Source organism: Pantherophis guttatus, chromosome 3 (genome assembly GCF_059756535.1).
Source record: "Pantherophis guttatus breed Tessera chromosome 3, ASM5975653v1, whole genome shotgun sequence".
Taxonomy (NCBI): Eukaryota; Metazoa; Chordata; class Lepidosauria; order Squamata; family Colubridae; genus Pantherophis; species Pantherophis guttatus.
The window spans coordinates 114,406,019-114,423,016 of record NC_142065.1 but is presented as its reverse complement, the minus strand read 5'-3'; the positions used below and the strand labels follow the sequence as shown (position 1 = coordinate 114,423,016).

At 39.7% G+C, this 16,998-nt stretch overlaps 1 protein-coding gene across 6 annotated transcripts in view; it reads left to right on the top strand.

The window, feature by feature from the left end:
* The window catches only part of NOS1AP (nitric oxide synthase 1 adaptor protein), a 206,753-nt gene that overhangs the window by 55,329 nt on the left and 134,426 nt on the right, over nucleotides 1-16,998 (top strand). The window lies entirely within an intron of this gene.

The window sequence follows — 16,998 nt, the reverse complement described above, 5'->3', positions numbered from 1 at the left end:
ATGAAACCCAACAATCCTCATTCTTTCCTTGTTCCTTATTGTATCCTTTAATTATTTCTTCTGATACAGTTGTATTGCTTCAAGTTGTTTCTGTATTAAACAAAGCAAAATATTTCTGCTGAATTGGCTATAAGATTGACTCAGGTATCTCAGAAGATGGTGATGATCAGTGCCAAAGTTCCGACTGACAAACCCAAGCAATTCAGCATTCTGAGACTCCCATCTTCTTCAAATCACTGGTTTATTTTTTTATTATTATTAAAGAGTTTTACAGAAAGAAAAAAAAACAATTTTTTTTTACAAGTATTTCCCCCTCCCCCCCTCCCTTCCTTACCCCCCCCCCCCCACGCCACCCCCGAACTTCCCAGAACAAAATACGGGGTATAACAATTAACAATCATATGCTAAACTAAGCTAATAAACTAAGGATTCCTATCCCCCCTTCACACTTTAACTCCCCTTTTACTTAACTAAATATAAATACTCTTAATTTTTCTATTCATTCATAAGCTATTTGATACTTTTTAGTCCGATATTTGTTTTGAATATAATCAATCCATCTTCTCCATTCCAATATATATCTTTCTTGTGAGTGATCTTTCAAATATGCTGAAATCTTCGCCATTTCTGCCAGATTCGCTACTTTTAATGTCCATTCTTCAATAGTAGGCAAATCTTCCTTCTTCCAATATTGCGCCACCAAAAGTCTAGCTGCAGTTATTAAATTTAAAATCAATTTAGTCTCTATAACCGTACAATCTGTAATTATACCCAACAAAAACAATTGTGGAGTAAACTTTATCTTCTTTTTAAGAATATTTTGGATAATCCACCATATTTTAATCCAAAATGCTTTAACTTTTTTACAAGTCCACCATATATGATAATAAGTGGCATCATCACAATCACATCTCCAACACTTAGATTGTAAATTCGGATACATACAAGCCAACTTTTTAGAATCTAAATGCCATCTATAAAACATTTTGTAAAAAATTTCTCTTAAATTTTGTGCTTGCATAAATTTTACATTTCTAACCCATATTTTTTCCCAAGTTTCCATCATTATTGGTTCCTGAATATTTTGTGCCCATTTTATCATACAATCCTTAACTAATTCTGTTTCTGAATCTATTTCTATCAATACATTGTATACTCTTTTTATATGCATTTGACCTTGGTCTCTAATTTGTTTTACCAAATTTTCTTCGTTCTGCATGATACAAATTCTCTGATCTTCTTTCCATCTAGCTTGCAACTGACCATACTGAAACCAAGTTTGAATTATTCTTTCTTCTTTTAATGCATTTAAAGATTTTAACTGCAATACCCCCCCCTTCCATTTTAAGAAGCTCTTTATAAGTAATCACCTCTTGCTTTTGTTCTACACTTATATTCTCTATCGCATGTCTGGATATTGCCCATATAGGTATCTTATAATTTAACTTATATTGATACTTTTTCCAAACTCGTAACAAGGCATTCCTTAATATATGGCTTTTAAAGGTCTTATCCACCTTTTTATCATATAATAAATAAGCATGCCAGCCATATAACAAATCATATCCTTCAATGTTCAATATTCTTTCTTCTGTTGAGTTAATCCAATCACTAATTATTGTTAGGACAGCTGCTTCATAGTATAATCTTAAATTAGGCATTTTAAGACCTCCTCTTTCACGTATATCTTGCATTATTTTTACCTTTATTCTTTTCCCTGCCCAAACAAAATTATTAGTACCCTTCTGCCATTCCCTCAAATTTTCATCTTTCTTGAGTATTGGTATCATTTGGAACAAAAATAGAAACCTAGGTAGAACATTCATTTTTATTGCTGCTATTCTTCCCAACAAAGATAATTGTAGTTTTCCCCAATTCTCCATCTCTTTCTGTATTTTTTGCCATAACATTTCAATATTATTTTTATATAGTTTTACATTTGAGGCTGTGATATATACCCCTAGATATTTAACCTTTTTTACTATTTCAAATCCTGTTAGTCTTTCTAGTTCTTCTTTTTGCTTTACCATCATGTTTTTAGTTATTATCTTTGTTTTTTGTTTATTTATTTTAAATCCAGACATTTGTCCATATTGGCTAATTATATCCATTAAACCTGTAGCTGATCGTACTGGTTGAGTTAACAACCAAGTCATCTGCAAATGCTCTTAATCTATAATCATGATGTCTAATTTTAATTCCCTTTATTTTATTTGACCCTCGTATTTTATTCAATAAAGGTTCCAAAGTTAAAATAAACAATAATGGTGATAAAGGGCATCCCTGTCTTGTTCCTTTTTCAATTTTAAAAGTTTCTGTTAAACCACCATTAATTATTATTTGTGCTGTTTGTCTCTAATATATTGCTCTAATAAATTGTGTAAAGTATTCTCCAAACTGCATCTTTTCTATTATTTTCAATAAAAATTGCCAATTCAATCGATCAAATGCCTTCTCCACATCCAAAAAGATAAGCGCTGCAGGGACTTGGTTGTTCCTTTCCAAGTATTCCAATAAGTTTACAATTTGTCTTACATTACCTTTCATTTGTCTCCCACTTATAAATCTAGATTGGTCATTATGAATCATTTGTTGCATGATTACCATTAACCTATTTGCTAATATTTTAGCAAAAATCTTATAATCAGTATTTAAAAGTGATATTGGCCTATAATTCTTAGGTTGACTACGGTCTTGATTCTCCTTTGGAATCAATGAAATAAAAGCACTGGTTTATTGAGTACAACAATTCGGCACAAATGAAACTTAAAAACAGCTCTGACTATTTCCTGCTTTTTCATATTATTAAAAGTTAGGTCTCCCCCCTCCCCATTATGTCACAGAACATATTGTCCAATTAGATGCTCTGTTGTCTCCTTGGCAACCAGTTTCAGTCTCTGGTCAGTACCCGTTTGGATGACCTTGCTTCCCAGGAGATATCTAATTGTTTTGGCTGGTGTGCATTCCATGCCTCTTCCGCCCCACCCCACCAGTTGTGTGGCAACTTTGGAAACGGAAAGATGGCTGCGACAGGTCTGATCTGTTTCAGAGTTGACAGGTGGATAAGCAACAAAACTGAAATGCCATGAAACAAATTATTAATATATTCCCATACCTCATTAGAAATATGACATATTTCATATTCACATTCTAATCAAAATCCACATCTCTATTAAACTTTAAACTCAAAAAAATACTTGGTTAACATTATTCAGATCATCAAGAGAAATTACATAATGTCCCCAATTTTTGTTTCCTCAAAGCTACTTCAATTCTTCCACTGGCATTGATGACATTCTTGAGTACTGGTCATCATTTGTCTGACTTGGCAATCTCAGTGGTTCACCCTATGGCTCTGTCTAGTTTGTGATCATAAGAGCCTTTTTTTAACCTTTTAAAAGCATTTTTTTACAACCTAATGGTTGTAAAAAATGCTTTTAAAAGTAAAAAAAAGGCTCTGATGATCACAGCTGCAGTTGAGGCATGGGTCGAGGCGACACAAGGAAGGAGAGCTCCATATCCCGTGTCGAATTTCCAGTGTTACGGTGCCCGTTGCGGGAAAAATCGGTCTTGGGTGGACCAGTAAAGAGAGGGTGACTTCAGCGGAGCTGGTGTGGAGAGGTGCGGTCTCCCACCGCGCCAAGAAGAACCCTCATTTTGAACACAGAAGAAGTTGGCCAACATGGCCGACCCAGAGATCTAACGCCCCAAGTGCAAAATCGGGAAGCAAAAGAGTGAGTATTGGGTGAAGATTGGCGGTGTGAGCAGGCGATTAAAACCCTAGAAACAGTGATATTGAAGATAACTGTGAGGAGGTGACAAATCGTAGAGCCCAGAGGAGCAGCTGAAGGAAAGGGAGATTCGGAAAGGTGCAGGTGGCAAACAGCGAGGGGAGCGAAGTGATGCAGCGAAACCTGTCCTGTTGGATATATACGGAGGAATAGAAAAGGGATGTTTGAAAGAGTGAGCGTTCTGAGTCTGGGAGAAGAGAAGCGATCTGGAACAGGGATGTTGGTTTTCCGTTTAATAAAGCTGCACCGATGGAGAAGGACAATACAGGCAATAATAAAGAAGGACAATATGCTATAATATTTTGTCTGTTGCTTTCTTATATGTGTTTTGATTAAGATTTTTATTAATATCAAGTCAGTTAGAAAATTAATTAATTAATCTGTCTACTATAGTATGTTAATACAAGTCTAAAGTATTTATTGCACTTCTACCATTTTATAGTATTTATAGCCTATTGAACAGGAGAAGGATTTTCATTAAGATCAAGATTAAGATACAGTACGTCTGAGAATCACTAGAGTGATATATAATAAATTAGTTAAAATATAATTTATAGATTGAGATTTTATATTCAAATAAAATAGGAATAGAATATATTTAGATTTATTTAAGAACATTAGGAATTAGTAGTTTACAAAACTGAGCTAGAAGCGGATGCTGATTTGGGAAAAAATAGAATTCTAGAAAAGCAACATAAAATTTTGAACGAAATGACATCCACCACAGTAACTACAGTAAAATCAGGAAGGAAGGTCACTTCAACACCAATTGGATTAACAGCTTCTCCAGCAACACAAAAGACCTTAGAAGGGATGTTTTCGACTGAAAAGCAAACCTCCACCATGAGTATGCAGACTGTCCAGACTACATTAGCGACAATACAGGAGACTATGTTAAAAATGCAAGAGTGCTTGTCTAGAAATCATGAGGAAGCCAGGAGAGATTTGGACGAAGTCAAAAAATCGGTCAAAGAGGATATACAAAAATTAGACGAAAAAATGGACTCTATTCAAGAGATAATACAAAAAAATGACCAAAGGATCACGGCTATAGAAGAAAAAAAAACAGAGCAAATGGAAGAGAAGCTAGAATTATTAGATGAGAAAATGACAGGCCTTAATAAAAACCTTGAGAACACGGTGGCACAGTTAGAGATGGAGAGAGCGGCATTCTATCTAAGGTTCCAAAATGTGAGAGAAGAAAGAGATGAGGACCTAACTCTAGTAATGGCCAAAATGATCGTGGAAGCTCTACAGCGAGATAAGGATGAGATTATTAACGAACTGGATGAGGTATTTAGAGTACACACGAACTACGCGAGACAACACAAACTGCCAAGAGAGGTCCATGTATGATTCGTGCGGAGGAAAGTCAGAGACATCGTCTTCAAAATAACAAAAGAAGAACCAATGTACTACAAACAGAAAGAAATCATAACATTAAAACTAATACCAAAAAGAATTAGAGAATGGAGAAAGGACTATGGATTCCTCACAGCATTACTAAATAGAAAACAAATATTATTTCGATGGATAATACCAGAGGGAGTGTTGGTCACGTAGCAGGGGAAAAAGATAAAAGTTGACTCCTTAGAGAAGGCACAAACCCTACACGACCAGGTGATAGAATTAGAAAGAACAAATGGCAGAAGAGAAGAATTGGAAAAGAGAGTTAAACCAAAACAAAGACGAGAAGATCAAGAAACCCCATGTGAGGAGAGTATTAAGGAAAAAGAAAAAGAAGAGGGGGAAATTTGAGAAGAAGAAGGAGTAACGACAAGAGCACAAAACCAAGCTAAGAAAAAGGACAGGAAGTAAAGGAATAAAAAAGAAAAAGACCAATTTTAAAGAATGGACCGGAACCTTAAAATGATATCACTAAACATAAACGGACTCAATTCACCAGCCAAAAGACATCAAATATTTAGGAAATTAATCAAACAAAAAATAGACATTGTATGCCTTCAAGAAACTCATATAAGAAAACAAGATGAAAAATTTTTACAATGTAAAAAATTAGGGAAACTATTTGTATTGTTAGCAGACGAAAAGAAAAGAGGAATAGCAGTTTTTGTTAAGGAAGAGATAGAAAGGAATTTAAAATATGTAGACAAGATAGGAAGAATCTTGATGATTGAAGTAAATGTTAAAGGTAAAAGTGTGTTGTTAGTGGTCGTATATGCGCCAAATAGTGAACAAAAAGAATTTTACCGAAAATTGCAAGAAAAGATAATAGAACAAAATATAGAAAATGTATGTTTGCTGTGGGATCTTAACGCAATTGTGGACCCAAAAAAGGATTATAAGAGCAATCAGAACAATAATAAAAAGAAAAATTTGCTGCCAAAAACATTATTTAATTTAACAGAAGAATTAAACTTAGTGGATATATAGAGACTATATAACCCAGAAGAGGAACCCCCACAAATCCTGGTCAAGGATAGATATGGTATGGGCTACAAAGATTTTAATACAGGAGATGGAATCAGTAGAGATCGTGACGAATGATTGGGCTGATCATAACCCAATAATAATAGAATGGAGAGGGCAAAGAAAGAAAAGGAGCAGATGGATGATGAATGTTCAGATAATGAAAGATAATGAAAGAAAAGAAAATGAAAAGATAGAAAAAGAATTGAAGGGGTTTTTCAAAGATAACAACAAATATCAGACATCCCTCCAAAACCTGTGGGACACAACAAAAGCCTACATTAGAGGTTTAACAATAGCCTATAATAGCAAACGGAAAAAGGAGAAGGAAAATGAATATAATAAAATCCGAGAAGAGATTAAAAATTGGGAAAGGAAATTACAGGAGAGGCCAGGGGATGAACAAATAAGAACTAATTGGATGGCAGCTAAACATAAATTGAACCTATTTGAACATGAAAAATATGTCAATACAATGAAATTTGTAAAACAAAATCAATTTGAACAGGCAAACAAACCAGGGAGGTGGATGGCTTATAAATTAAGAAAAGAAAGAGAGAAACGAACAATTCATCAACTGCAGGATAAGGATGGTAAGTTATGTCAGAACCCAGAAAAGAAGAAAGAGATAGCAATACAATTTTTTCAAGAGTTATACACACAGGACAAAGTGCCAACAGAGGAAATAGACCAATATTTAAAAGAGGAGGGAGTAACTGAAGAAGAGGAAGTGATACTGAATAGAGAGATTACTATAGAGGAACTACAGGCAACAATTAGGAAATAAAAAAACAATAAAACAGATGGGTTACCAATAGAATTATACAAAGGATTAGGGGAATCATTAAATTGGATATTATTAGAGGTCTACAATGAGGCATTGAAAGAGGCAACACTGCCAGACTCTTGGAGGGAGGCATATATCTTCGCTAATCCCGAAGGAGGGGGCAGATACAACACAGATAAAAAATTATAGGCCGATTTCTTTACTAAATTCTGATTATAAGATTTTTATGAACCTGATGGCAAACAGATTAAAGGTAATATTAAATCATAGAATACATTCGGATCAGAACGGATTCCTGCCAGCAAGACAAATTAAAAACAACATAAGGACTGTGATTAATGTAATAGAATACTATGAGGTGCATCCACAGAAACAGGTAGCCCTGATCTTTCTGGATGCACAAAAAGCATTTGATTGGGTCAACTGGAGATTTATGACACAACAAATAAAGAATATGAAATTCGGGGAGAAATTCGAAAAGGTGATAGTTTCAATATACACAAAACAGAGAGCAAGGATACTAGTCAATGGGGAACTAACAAATTTTTTTGAAATAAGTAGAGGAGTATGACAAGGGTGCCCACTTTCACCACTACTTTTTATTCTAACTTTAGAAAATTTACTTAGAAGAATTAGATTTAACAAAAATATAAAAGGACTCAAGGTAAAAGGAGAATACAAGGTCCAAGCGTTCACTGACGACCTTGTATTCTTCATAGAGGATCCACTAGAAACAGAATTAAAATTAACAGAAGAAATAGAGAAATTTGGTAAAGTGGCAGGTTTAAAAGTCAACAAAGATAAGACCAAAATATTAACTAAAAACTTAACAACAAAACAAATAGAAGAGTTAGAAAAACAATAAGGATTACAAGCAGTTAAGAAGATAAAATATTTAGGTATTAATTTGACAACTAGGAATGTGGCCATAAAAGATAATAATTACGGAGAGTTAGTACAGCAAATTAAAAAAGACTTAGAAAGATGGGGGAAACTAAAGCTATCATTGCTAGGAAGAATTGGGGCAATAAAGATGAATATACTCCCGAGACTTCTCTACTTATTTCAAACTATTCCGGTTAAATTAGAGAAAAACTTTTTTACAAATCTGAATAAAATAACATCAAAATTTGTATGGGAGGGGAAAAAACCAAGAATAAATTTAAACATATTACAGGATGATAGAACTAGAGGGGGTTTTGGCCTACCAGCGTGGGAAAAATACTATAAGGCAGCGAGTTTAACATGGATTAAGGATTAGGTCAATTTGGACAATTATAGACTATTAAAATTGGAAGGCCACGATTTATTAAAGGGGTGGCATGCCGGGAACAAAACATATAAACACTTCAAAAATCATATAATAAGAAATTCACTAATTGGCACTTGGCTCGAAATTAAAAACAAACATTATATGAAGGTTCCCGGCTGGATATCCGCATTGGAGGTGGCAATGCACCCCAATACACTAGCCCCCCATAAATTAATAAGATATAAAGAATTACTGGATCCCCAAGGAAGATTAAAAACACGGCAGGAATTTAGGGAACAAGGAATAGAAATAGATTGGTGGCCCTACCTACAAATACAAACTAGATACAATAAAGATAGTGAGGAAGGAGGAATCGAAATAAATCCCAACCGGCTGGACAAATTATTAGGAGCTAAAGATGGAAACTTGATTTCAAAGATTTACAAATACTTATTAGAATTCGACCTAGCAGAAAATCTAGTCAAAGGACAAATGATAGCCTGGGCAAGGAATATTGGTAAAAACATACAATTGGAAGAATGGGAAAGGGTATGGGAAACCAACTATAGAATAACAAAATCGGTACCATATAAGGAGAACCACTACAAGATGTGGTACAGATGGTATCTAGCCCCTGCGAGATTGGCGAGGATGTATGCAAATCTTAATCCAACGTGTTGGAAATGTAAGCAAGCACAGGGAACCTTCTTTCATGTCTAGTGGCTTTGCCCAAAAATTAAGAAATATTGGATAAAAATAAAAATTTGGATATCAGAAATAATTGCGGAGGATATTGAGCTAGAACCAGAAATTCCTACCACCGTAGGAATGCTTAAAGAAAACATTAGAAACTGACTGACTGAGAGGATTACAGGAAAATAACAGAGAGGATTTAAGGAAAATATCTTCTGAAGTTCTGGCTGGGATTTTAAAGGTTCAACCTGAGGAGGAGGTATTTTGTAGGATCGATAGAGTTTATAGAATAAACTCCTGAATTGCAAAGCAAAGGCAATTGCCTAGAGATGTGGTGATTTATTTTACAGATAAAGATATAAGAAATAATATTGTGCAGAAATCTTTTAAGTCTACTTTGCAACTTTTTGGAAGAAAGATTTGGATTTATAAAGAGCTCCCGCCTAAGATATTATTGGAAAGAAAGAAATTTGGTTTCTTGGTGGCTGAGCTCAAAAAAAGAAATATCTTATTCAGATGGAATGTTCCAGTTGATATAATATTGAGATATCAAGGAGAAAGATATCAATTAAATACTGTTGAAAGAGCGGAAGAATTTTATCAAAATTTTTTAAAAATGAACTTAACATCTTTATGCACAACACAAGACAAGCAGAAGGAGTTAGAAATAAAGGAAAAATATCGAGTTACAGAGGCCCTTGCAGATGAATTGCCTTTGGATTCTCCAGATACCTCACCTGGATTATTTATAAATAAGAGAGAAGTGGCATCGGATTCTAATGTGACGACTCGCCAAGTTACAGATAACCATGGAAATCAACTAATTGATATACAACTTATAGAAAAGAAATATGAGTCACAAAAACAAAAACAACAAGATCAAGTTATAAACCAGAATGAAAACCGATCAGTTGATACACAACTTGCAGAAAGGAAATCAGGATGGAGATCAAACCCACAAAAAGAAAGGAAAAAAAGAAATAGGTCTCACAAAAATAAAAAATTTTAAATTAAGCAATAGCGAAGCCAGTTATGTGGTTAATATCATCCTGAGGAGAGTGACAGACCTCTGCAATGCCGTAATTTTGGGATGTGAAAAGGGCCTTGAATTGTTGGATTGGAATTATCTATTTTTGGTTTTCTATTGATCAACGTATTATATCTATGCTGAGCTATAAGGCAAGAGAGTTATGCTGGGGCATGCAGAAGATCTGGTTGTTACCCAATTATGAGAATGGGAAATAATAATCCTGAAGAAAGCCACTATTACAGATATTATATGGATTACAATTATAAAGTCACTCGGGTGGTTGTTTTCTTTTTTTATATATATATATATGAAGATATTCATTATTGATGGGGGCAGATGATAACTGAGGATTTTGAATATTCTGTTGCAACTGGGATGTTATGTTACCCTAATCCGGATGATGGAGTCTGCAATCCAGTGGAAAGATATCAAAGAAGATATTATATGGATTATAAATTTAAAGTTATTGATTTTGTTTATATAAGGGAATATTTTTTTTAGTAGGACGGGCAGAAGAACAAAGATATTAAGAATTGTTGTGTATGGTAATTTTGTAGGAAAGTGGGTGGAGACAGGCTAGTGTATTGATTGTATAGATTAAGAAAAGGGATGCTTAAGAGATATATTTATGGGAGTGGAGGAAATGGATAGAGTAGAACAAATGTAAAACTAGAATTCATGGGGCAGGCTGCTTTGAAATGTCATATTAATATACACAAAAGATTAAATGTTAAAGTAGGATTTATTATTTAGTTTTAAAGTGGATGGTTGTCTTGAAATGTTATATTAATATATAGACATAAGTATGGGGGAGGAGAAAAAAAGGCAGATTATCGATAAATTGGGAGTTATAATAATGTTACTGTGTTAAATTAGAAGTTATTACATAGTGTTATAATGGAATGTTATTTTGAAGTGTATGGTAAGAGGGGGAAGTAATAATATTAATAATATTACTAGAAGTAAGGGTCAGTATTTGGAGGAGGGAGTAAGGGGATGGTACAATATTATATAATCTGTTATGTATTAGATTTTTATTTTGAAGAAGTCACAGGGGGGAGGGGGGTTGGGGTGGTGAGGGGGGGTTAGGGAGGAGGGGGGAAAAAGGGGGGAAATTTGTAATTGAAAACTTTTTCAATAAAAAAAAAAAGAAAAGAAAACATTAGAAAAGAAAAAAAGTACCTAATATTACATATAATTACGGCGGCTAGATTAGCCCTAGCACAAGTCTGGAAAACAGATCAATTGCCAACAGAGCAGCAAATAATTCAAAAATTTTATACATGTGCAGAAATAGATAGACTAACGTTGAAATTGAAAGATAAGGAAGACTCACAGTATTTTAAGGTATGGGATAGTTGGCATGAGTGGATAAACCAATAGAAAAGAAGGTAAAATTAAAATTTAGTAAGAAATTAAAAGTAATAATTATACACCGTCATCAAGATAAAAAAGGAAATAAGTCACTGTGTACATTTGTACTTTATATACCACATATACTTGTTTGATTGTTGTGATTAGTATCGTTGATTGTATTTTAAGGTTGTGAATGTTTTATATAATTTTATCTTTTAAAATCTAATAAAAAATAAATAAAAGCATTTTTTACAACCTAATGGTTGTAAAAAATGCTTTTAAAAGTAAAAAAAGAGGCTCTGATGATCAAAGCTGTGGTGTGCGATTGTCAGAGCCTTTTTTTAAAAAAAAGTAATAAAAAAAAGTTCACCATGCCCACCCAGTCACGTTATCCCCCCCACCAAGCCACGCCCACAGAACCGGTAGTAACAAATTTTACATTTCACCACTGGTTCTAAAGATACTGTTATTGTTATTAGAATGGGGGACTAAATTGTTGAACAATTAAATAATGAAGGCTTATATTTTAATACAAATATGTATAAGAATATTATTACAATTACATAAGTATGATTTAAATAACAAATAATATTAATACTATCATTACTACTTGTATTGGTGGTATTGCGCTGGGGGCGCCTACCACGTGGACACTGCCCCAGGCTCTGGCTTTGTTGAGGTGCTGTCGGGGCTGTTGGGGCTGCCAGTTCCCTAAAAAATCTCAGGGACGCTGCTGGGATTTCATTACGGCAGTGGGGGATGGCGACGAGGGCAACAACCGCGAAGACTTCCGGCTGGCTCTGGCGGGGAGAGGAGCGCCCCATGGCCTTGATGAGGGGCGCTAATGTGGCCGAGGACCATCTTTTCGACCCAGGATAGACGAGGATTGGGTGTGTTATCGAGGGGGGGTCTCCGCTGGGGTGTTTTAGAGTGCCCTCGGGGACTGGGGGGGTTAAAGTGTAACCCCCCCCTCTTTCCATCTCTCCCCCCTTGGAACACGCCCCTCTCGGACTTGCGCCCTCTTTTGGCTTCACCTCGCTGACATAAATAGCTCGCTTATTCCACCTGAGCCCTTCCCCTATTTGTTTGGAGGACTAATATCATCTGAACAGGAGCTGGTATATGACTCCATCCCACCAGCTGAGAGGACCAGCCAAGAGCCTAACCACTGTGAGAGAGTGACTTGGGCTCTGAGCCCCACGGGCTGAGCTGGGATGGCATTAGCTATTTGCACTTTGCACTTTGTACCTGCTGGCAGGGGAATGACCATCGGACAAACCGCTGTGAGAGGGCGGATTGGGGACTTATATCCTGGGTGCTGTACTGTCTCTGTTGTACCATCATTCGGCACCTGCACTTTACACTTACACTTTGCTGGCAGAGGGACGGATCATCGAATCCGCCGTGAGAGGGCGGATTTTGGACCTATATTATGGGTGCCAAGTGCGCAAGTTGAACCATTACTTCCATCTCACCAGTAAAGGGGGTAGACCATCGAGCCAAGCCGCTGTGAGAGGGCGGTATGATTTATTCTTCCTCCCCCCTTGGACTGTGTCGACCTGGAGACGGACTTGGCCTCTGTTGTGAGAGAACAGTGGACTGGGTCTTGAATCCTTTTGTGGCTCCTGTCTTTTTTATGTTCTCCCTCGGACTTTTCTGTATGGACCCTTTAGGGGACGGTCACCCCATCCCTGTGGCAAGACGTACACAGCAGCGGAGCTTCTTGGTCTGCGAGATTCCCCCCTCTCGCAGGCTTGGCCCCCCACGTTATCGAGGGCCTACCTCGATGACGGATTTTGGAATCCCGAGAGGTGGCATGCCGCAAAGAGGGGGCTGAGGGGTTTTTTAAAATTGTCTTTGTGTAAATTTTTAAGGGGTTTGGGGAGGGGGGTGGGGAGGGGGTGGGGAGGGAGGCCAGTCTGGCTGTTAATGGTGCCATAGGGGGTACGGACTCTGGGGGAAAGGGGACTGTTAGAATGCCCTCTATTGAGGGCTTTTCCATCAATACGCTGAGTGGGAGGGGCAGGTATGGCGGGAGCAGGGGGCCGCATCATGTGGTGGGGGCACGCGCTCGCTATCTCCGAGCGATTGCGTGCCCCGGTCCCCTTAGCTCTTCCCGTTCCTCAGGCTGCTTAGAGTCTCAGGGCCCGAGTTTCCGGCTGATGTTGTGTAATGCCAGGTCCGTAGTAAATAAAGCCCCCCTCATTTGTGATCTTATTCAGGAGGGGGGAGCGGACCTGGCAGGTATTACGGAGACCTGGTTGGGCCATGAGGGGGGGGTTCCCCTCGTGGAGATGTGCCCATCAGGCTTCCGTGCATTTCATCAGCCGAGAGCTCAGGGCAGGGGCGGGGGGGTGGCGGTCATTATAAGAGAGGGTCTTGATCCGAGGGAGACCACTGTGCCTCAGATAGCTGGATGTGAGTCCCTTTTCGTGAAGTGGGGTCGTGGGGTGCAGATGGGTCTGTTGATCACGTACCTGGCTCCCTGCCACGTGGCGACGACCCTGCCCGAACTCCTCAATGTTATAGCCGAGGTGGCGGCTGATACCCCCAGACTTCTGGTCATGGGGGATTTCAACTTGCCATCCATTGGTGAAACTTCTGAGGTAGCTCGGGAGTTCATGGCTTCCATGACGGCCATGGACCTGACCCAAGTAATTCACGGCCCTACTCACATGGGGGGACACACTCTGGACTTAGTTTTTGTCTCTGGTCAGTGGTTGAGTGGCCTTGATATAGGGGATATAGATACTGAACCCTTGTCATGGTCTGACCACTCGCTCCTTCGACTTGACTTTCTGACCGCCGCACCCCGTCGCAGGGAGGCGGAGCCGACCAGGTGGTTCCGCCCCAGGCGCCTGATGGATCCTGATAGGTTCCAGATGGAGCTTGGGCCATTTCCTGAAACTCTAGCTCACGACTCGGCTGATGACCTGGTGGCCGCCTGGGATAGTGCGGCTGCCGGGGCTTTGGACCGGGTCGTGCCTTTGCGGCTTCTGACCCGGCACCGAACTCACTTAGCTCCTTGGTTCTCCGAGGAGCTGAGAGAGATGAAGCGCCGGAAAAGACGCCTAGAGAGCGGTTGGAGGGCCAGTCGTTCCGAATCCGACTTGACACTGGTAAGGTCTCATATTAAGACCTACCTAGTGGCGATAAAAGCGGCGAAATCTAGCTATTTTGCCGCTCTTACCGCGTCATCAGATAACCGCCCAGCCGCCCTGTTCAGGGTGACCCGCTCCCTTCTCCATCTGGGAGTGCGGGAGGACCCCTTGCAGGGCCGAGCTGAGGATTTTGTACAGTATCTGGATGATAAAATAACTCAGATTCGGGAAAACTTGGCCACTGACTGGGTTAGTTCAGACGAGATGACTGAGGCAGGCCTTGAGAATGTTATCTGGGAGGAGTTCGATCCTGTGGCTCCCGAGGACGTGGACAGGATCTTGGGACGGCTGAACGCCACCACATGTTTATTGGACCCGTGTCCCTCCTGGTTGGTGCTGGCTTCCCGGGAGGTTACACGAGGCTGGCTCCAGGGAATTATCAACGCTTCTTTGAGTGAGGGTGTCCTGCCGGCCGCCTTGAAAGAGGCGGTGGTGAGGCCTCTCCTCAAGAAGCCATCCCTGGATCCGGCTGTTTTGGCTAACTATCGTCCAGTCTCCAACCTTCGCTTTATTGCGAAGGTTGTTGAGAGTGTGGTGGCACGACAGCTTCCACAGTACCTGGATGAAGCTGTCTATTTGGATCCGCTCCAGTCCGGTTTCAGACCTGGGTACAGCACGGAAACGGCATTGGTCGCGTTGGTGGATGATCTCTGGAGGGCTCGGGATAGGGGTTACTCCTCTATCCTGGTCCTGTTAGACCTCTCAGCGGCTTTTGATACCATCGACCATGGTATCATGTTGCGCCGGCTGGAGGGACTGGGAGTGGGGGGAACCGTTTTGCGGTGGTTCTCCTCCTATCTCTCCGACCGGTCGCAATCCGTGTTGACAGGGGGGCAGCGGTCGACCCCGAGGCGCCTTGTTTGTGGGGTGCCACAAGGGTCGGTCCTCTCGCCCCTCCTGTTCAACATTTATGTGAAGCCGCTGGGTGAGATCATCCGTGGTTTTGGGGTGGAGTTCCATCAGTACGCTGATGATACTCAGCTGTACATCTCCACCCCAGGCCATCCCAACGATGCCTTGGAAGTGATGTCCCAGTGCCTGGAGGCCGTGCGGGTCTGGATGGGGAGAAACAGGCTCCGACTCAACCCTTCCAAGACCGAGTGGCTGTGGCTGCCGGCGTCCCGGTATAGCCAGCTGACGCCATCGCTGGTTATTGGGGGTGACTCATTGGCCCCCACGGAAAGGGCCCGCAACTTGGGCATCCTCCTGGATGCACGGCTGTCCTTAGAAGGGCATCTGACAGCCGTGGCCAGGGGGGCTTTTTATCAGGTTCGCCTGATTCGCCAGTTGCGGCCCTTTCTGGATCGGGACTCCCTACGCACAGTCACTCAAGCACTCGTCACTTCTCGTCTGGACTATTGTAACGCTCTCTACATGGGGCTCCCCTTGGGGTGCACCCAGAGGCTCCAACTGGTGCAGAATGCGGCCGCGCGGGGGATTATGGGAGCGACTGGGCGCTCCCATGTGACTCCTCTCCTGCGCGAGCTGCATTGGCTTCCGGTGGACTTCCGGGTGCGCTTCAAGGTGTTGGTGACCACCTTTAAAGCGCTCCATGGCTTAGGGCCGGGGTACTTACGGGACCGCCTTCTGCCACCAATTGCCTCCCACCGGCCAGTTCGCTCCCACAGAGAGGGCCTCCTCAGGGTGCCGTCGGCTAGACAATGCCGGCTGGCGACCCCCAGGAGAAGAGCCTTCTCTGTGGTGGCACCTACCCTTTGGAACAATCTACCCCCAGAGATACGAGTGATCTCCGACCTCCGGACCTTTCGTCGGGCCCTAAAAACTCATCTCTTTCAGTTAGCCGGTCTCTCTTGATTTTATGATTTTATGGTTGGTTTTAAATTTTGATATGGATTTTAAATTGATAAATTTTAAACTATGGGCCAAATTTAATTATTTTAAATCTATTTTTAATCGTATTTATGTATAAATGTTTTTATTTTGGCTGTTCACCGCCCTGAGTCCGAAAGGAGAAGGGCGGTATAGAAATTCGAATAATAATAATAATAATAATAATAATAATAATAATAATAATATTCAAATGAATACCCAGATGCCTCACTGTTCATGTATTGATATTGATGTATATTTTTTAAAAAAGAGACATAACTACATGAAAACCATGGGTTTGAACATTTATACTCTAAAGATGAGTAAGATTGGCTTTGGGCAAAGTCCACCTTTTCTAGATGCCCTACTAGGGCCATCAACTTTAGCTAAAATAAATTCTGGAGATTCTCTCCTCTTGTGTAACAAATGAGGGCATGGAATGTACTTATCTATGTGTGCATACAGATGTGTATATATATTTGTCAAAAACCATATTTCCCAATAGCAAAGGTAAAACAAACCAAAATATTAATTAAGTAAATTTCTGATTTAAATTAATTTCCTATGAATTAAAGGAACTTAAAATAATTTCATCCCCCTCTGCATATAACAACTGTTTTTCTTACTGCTCTCACATACAGAAACATATCACACTTAGAATACTGCAT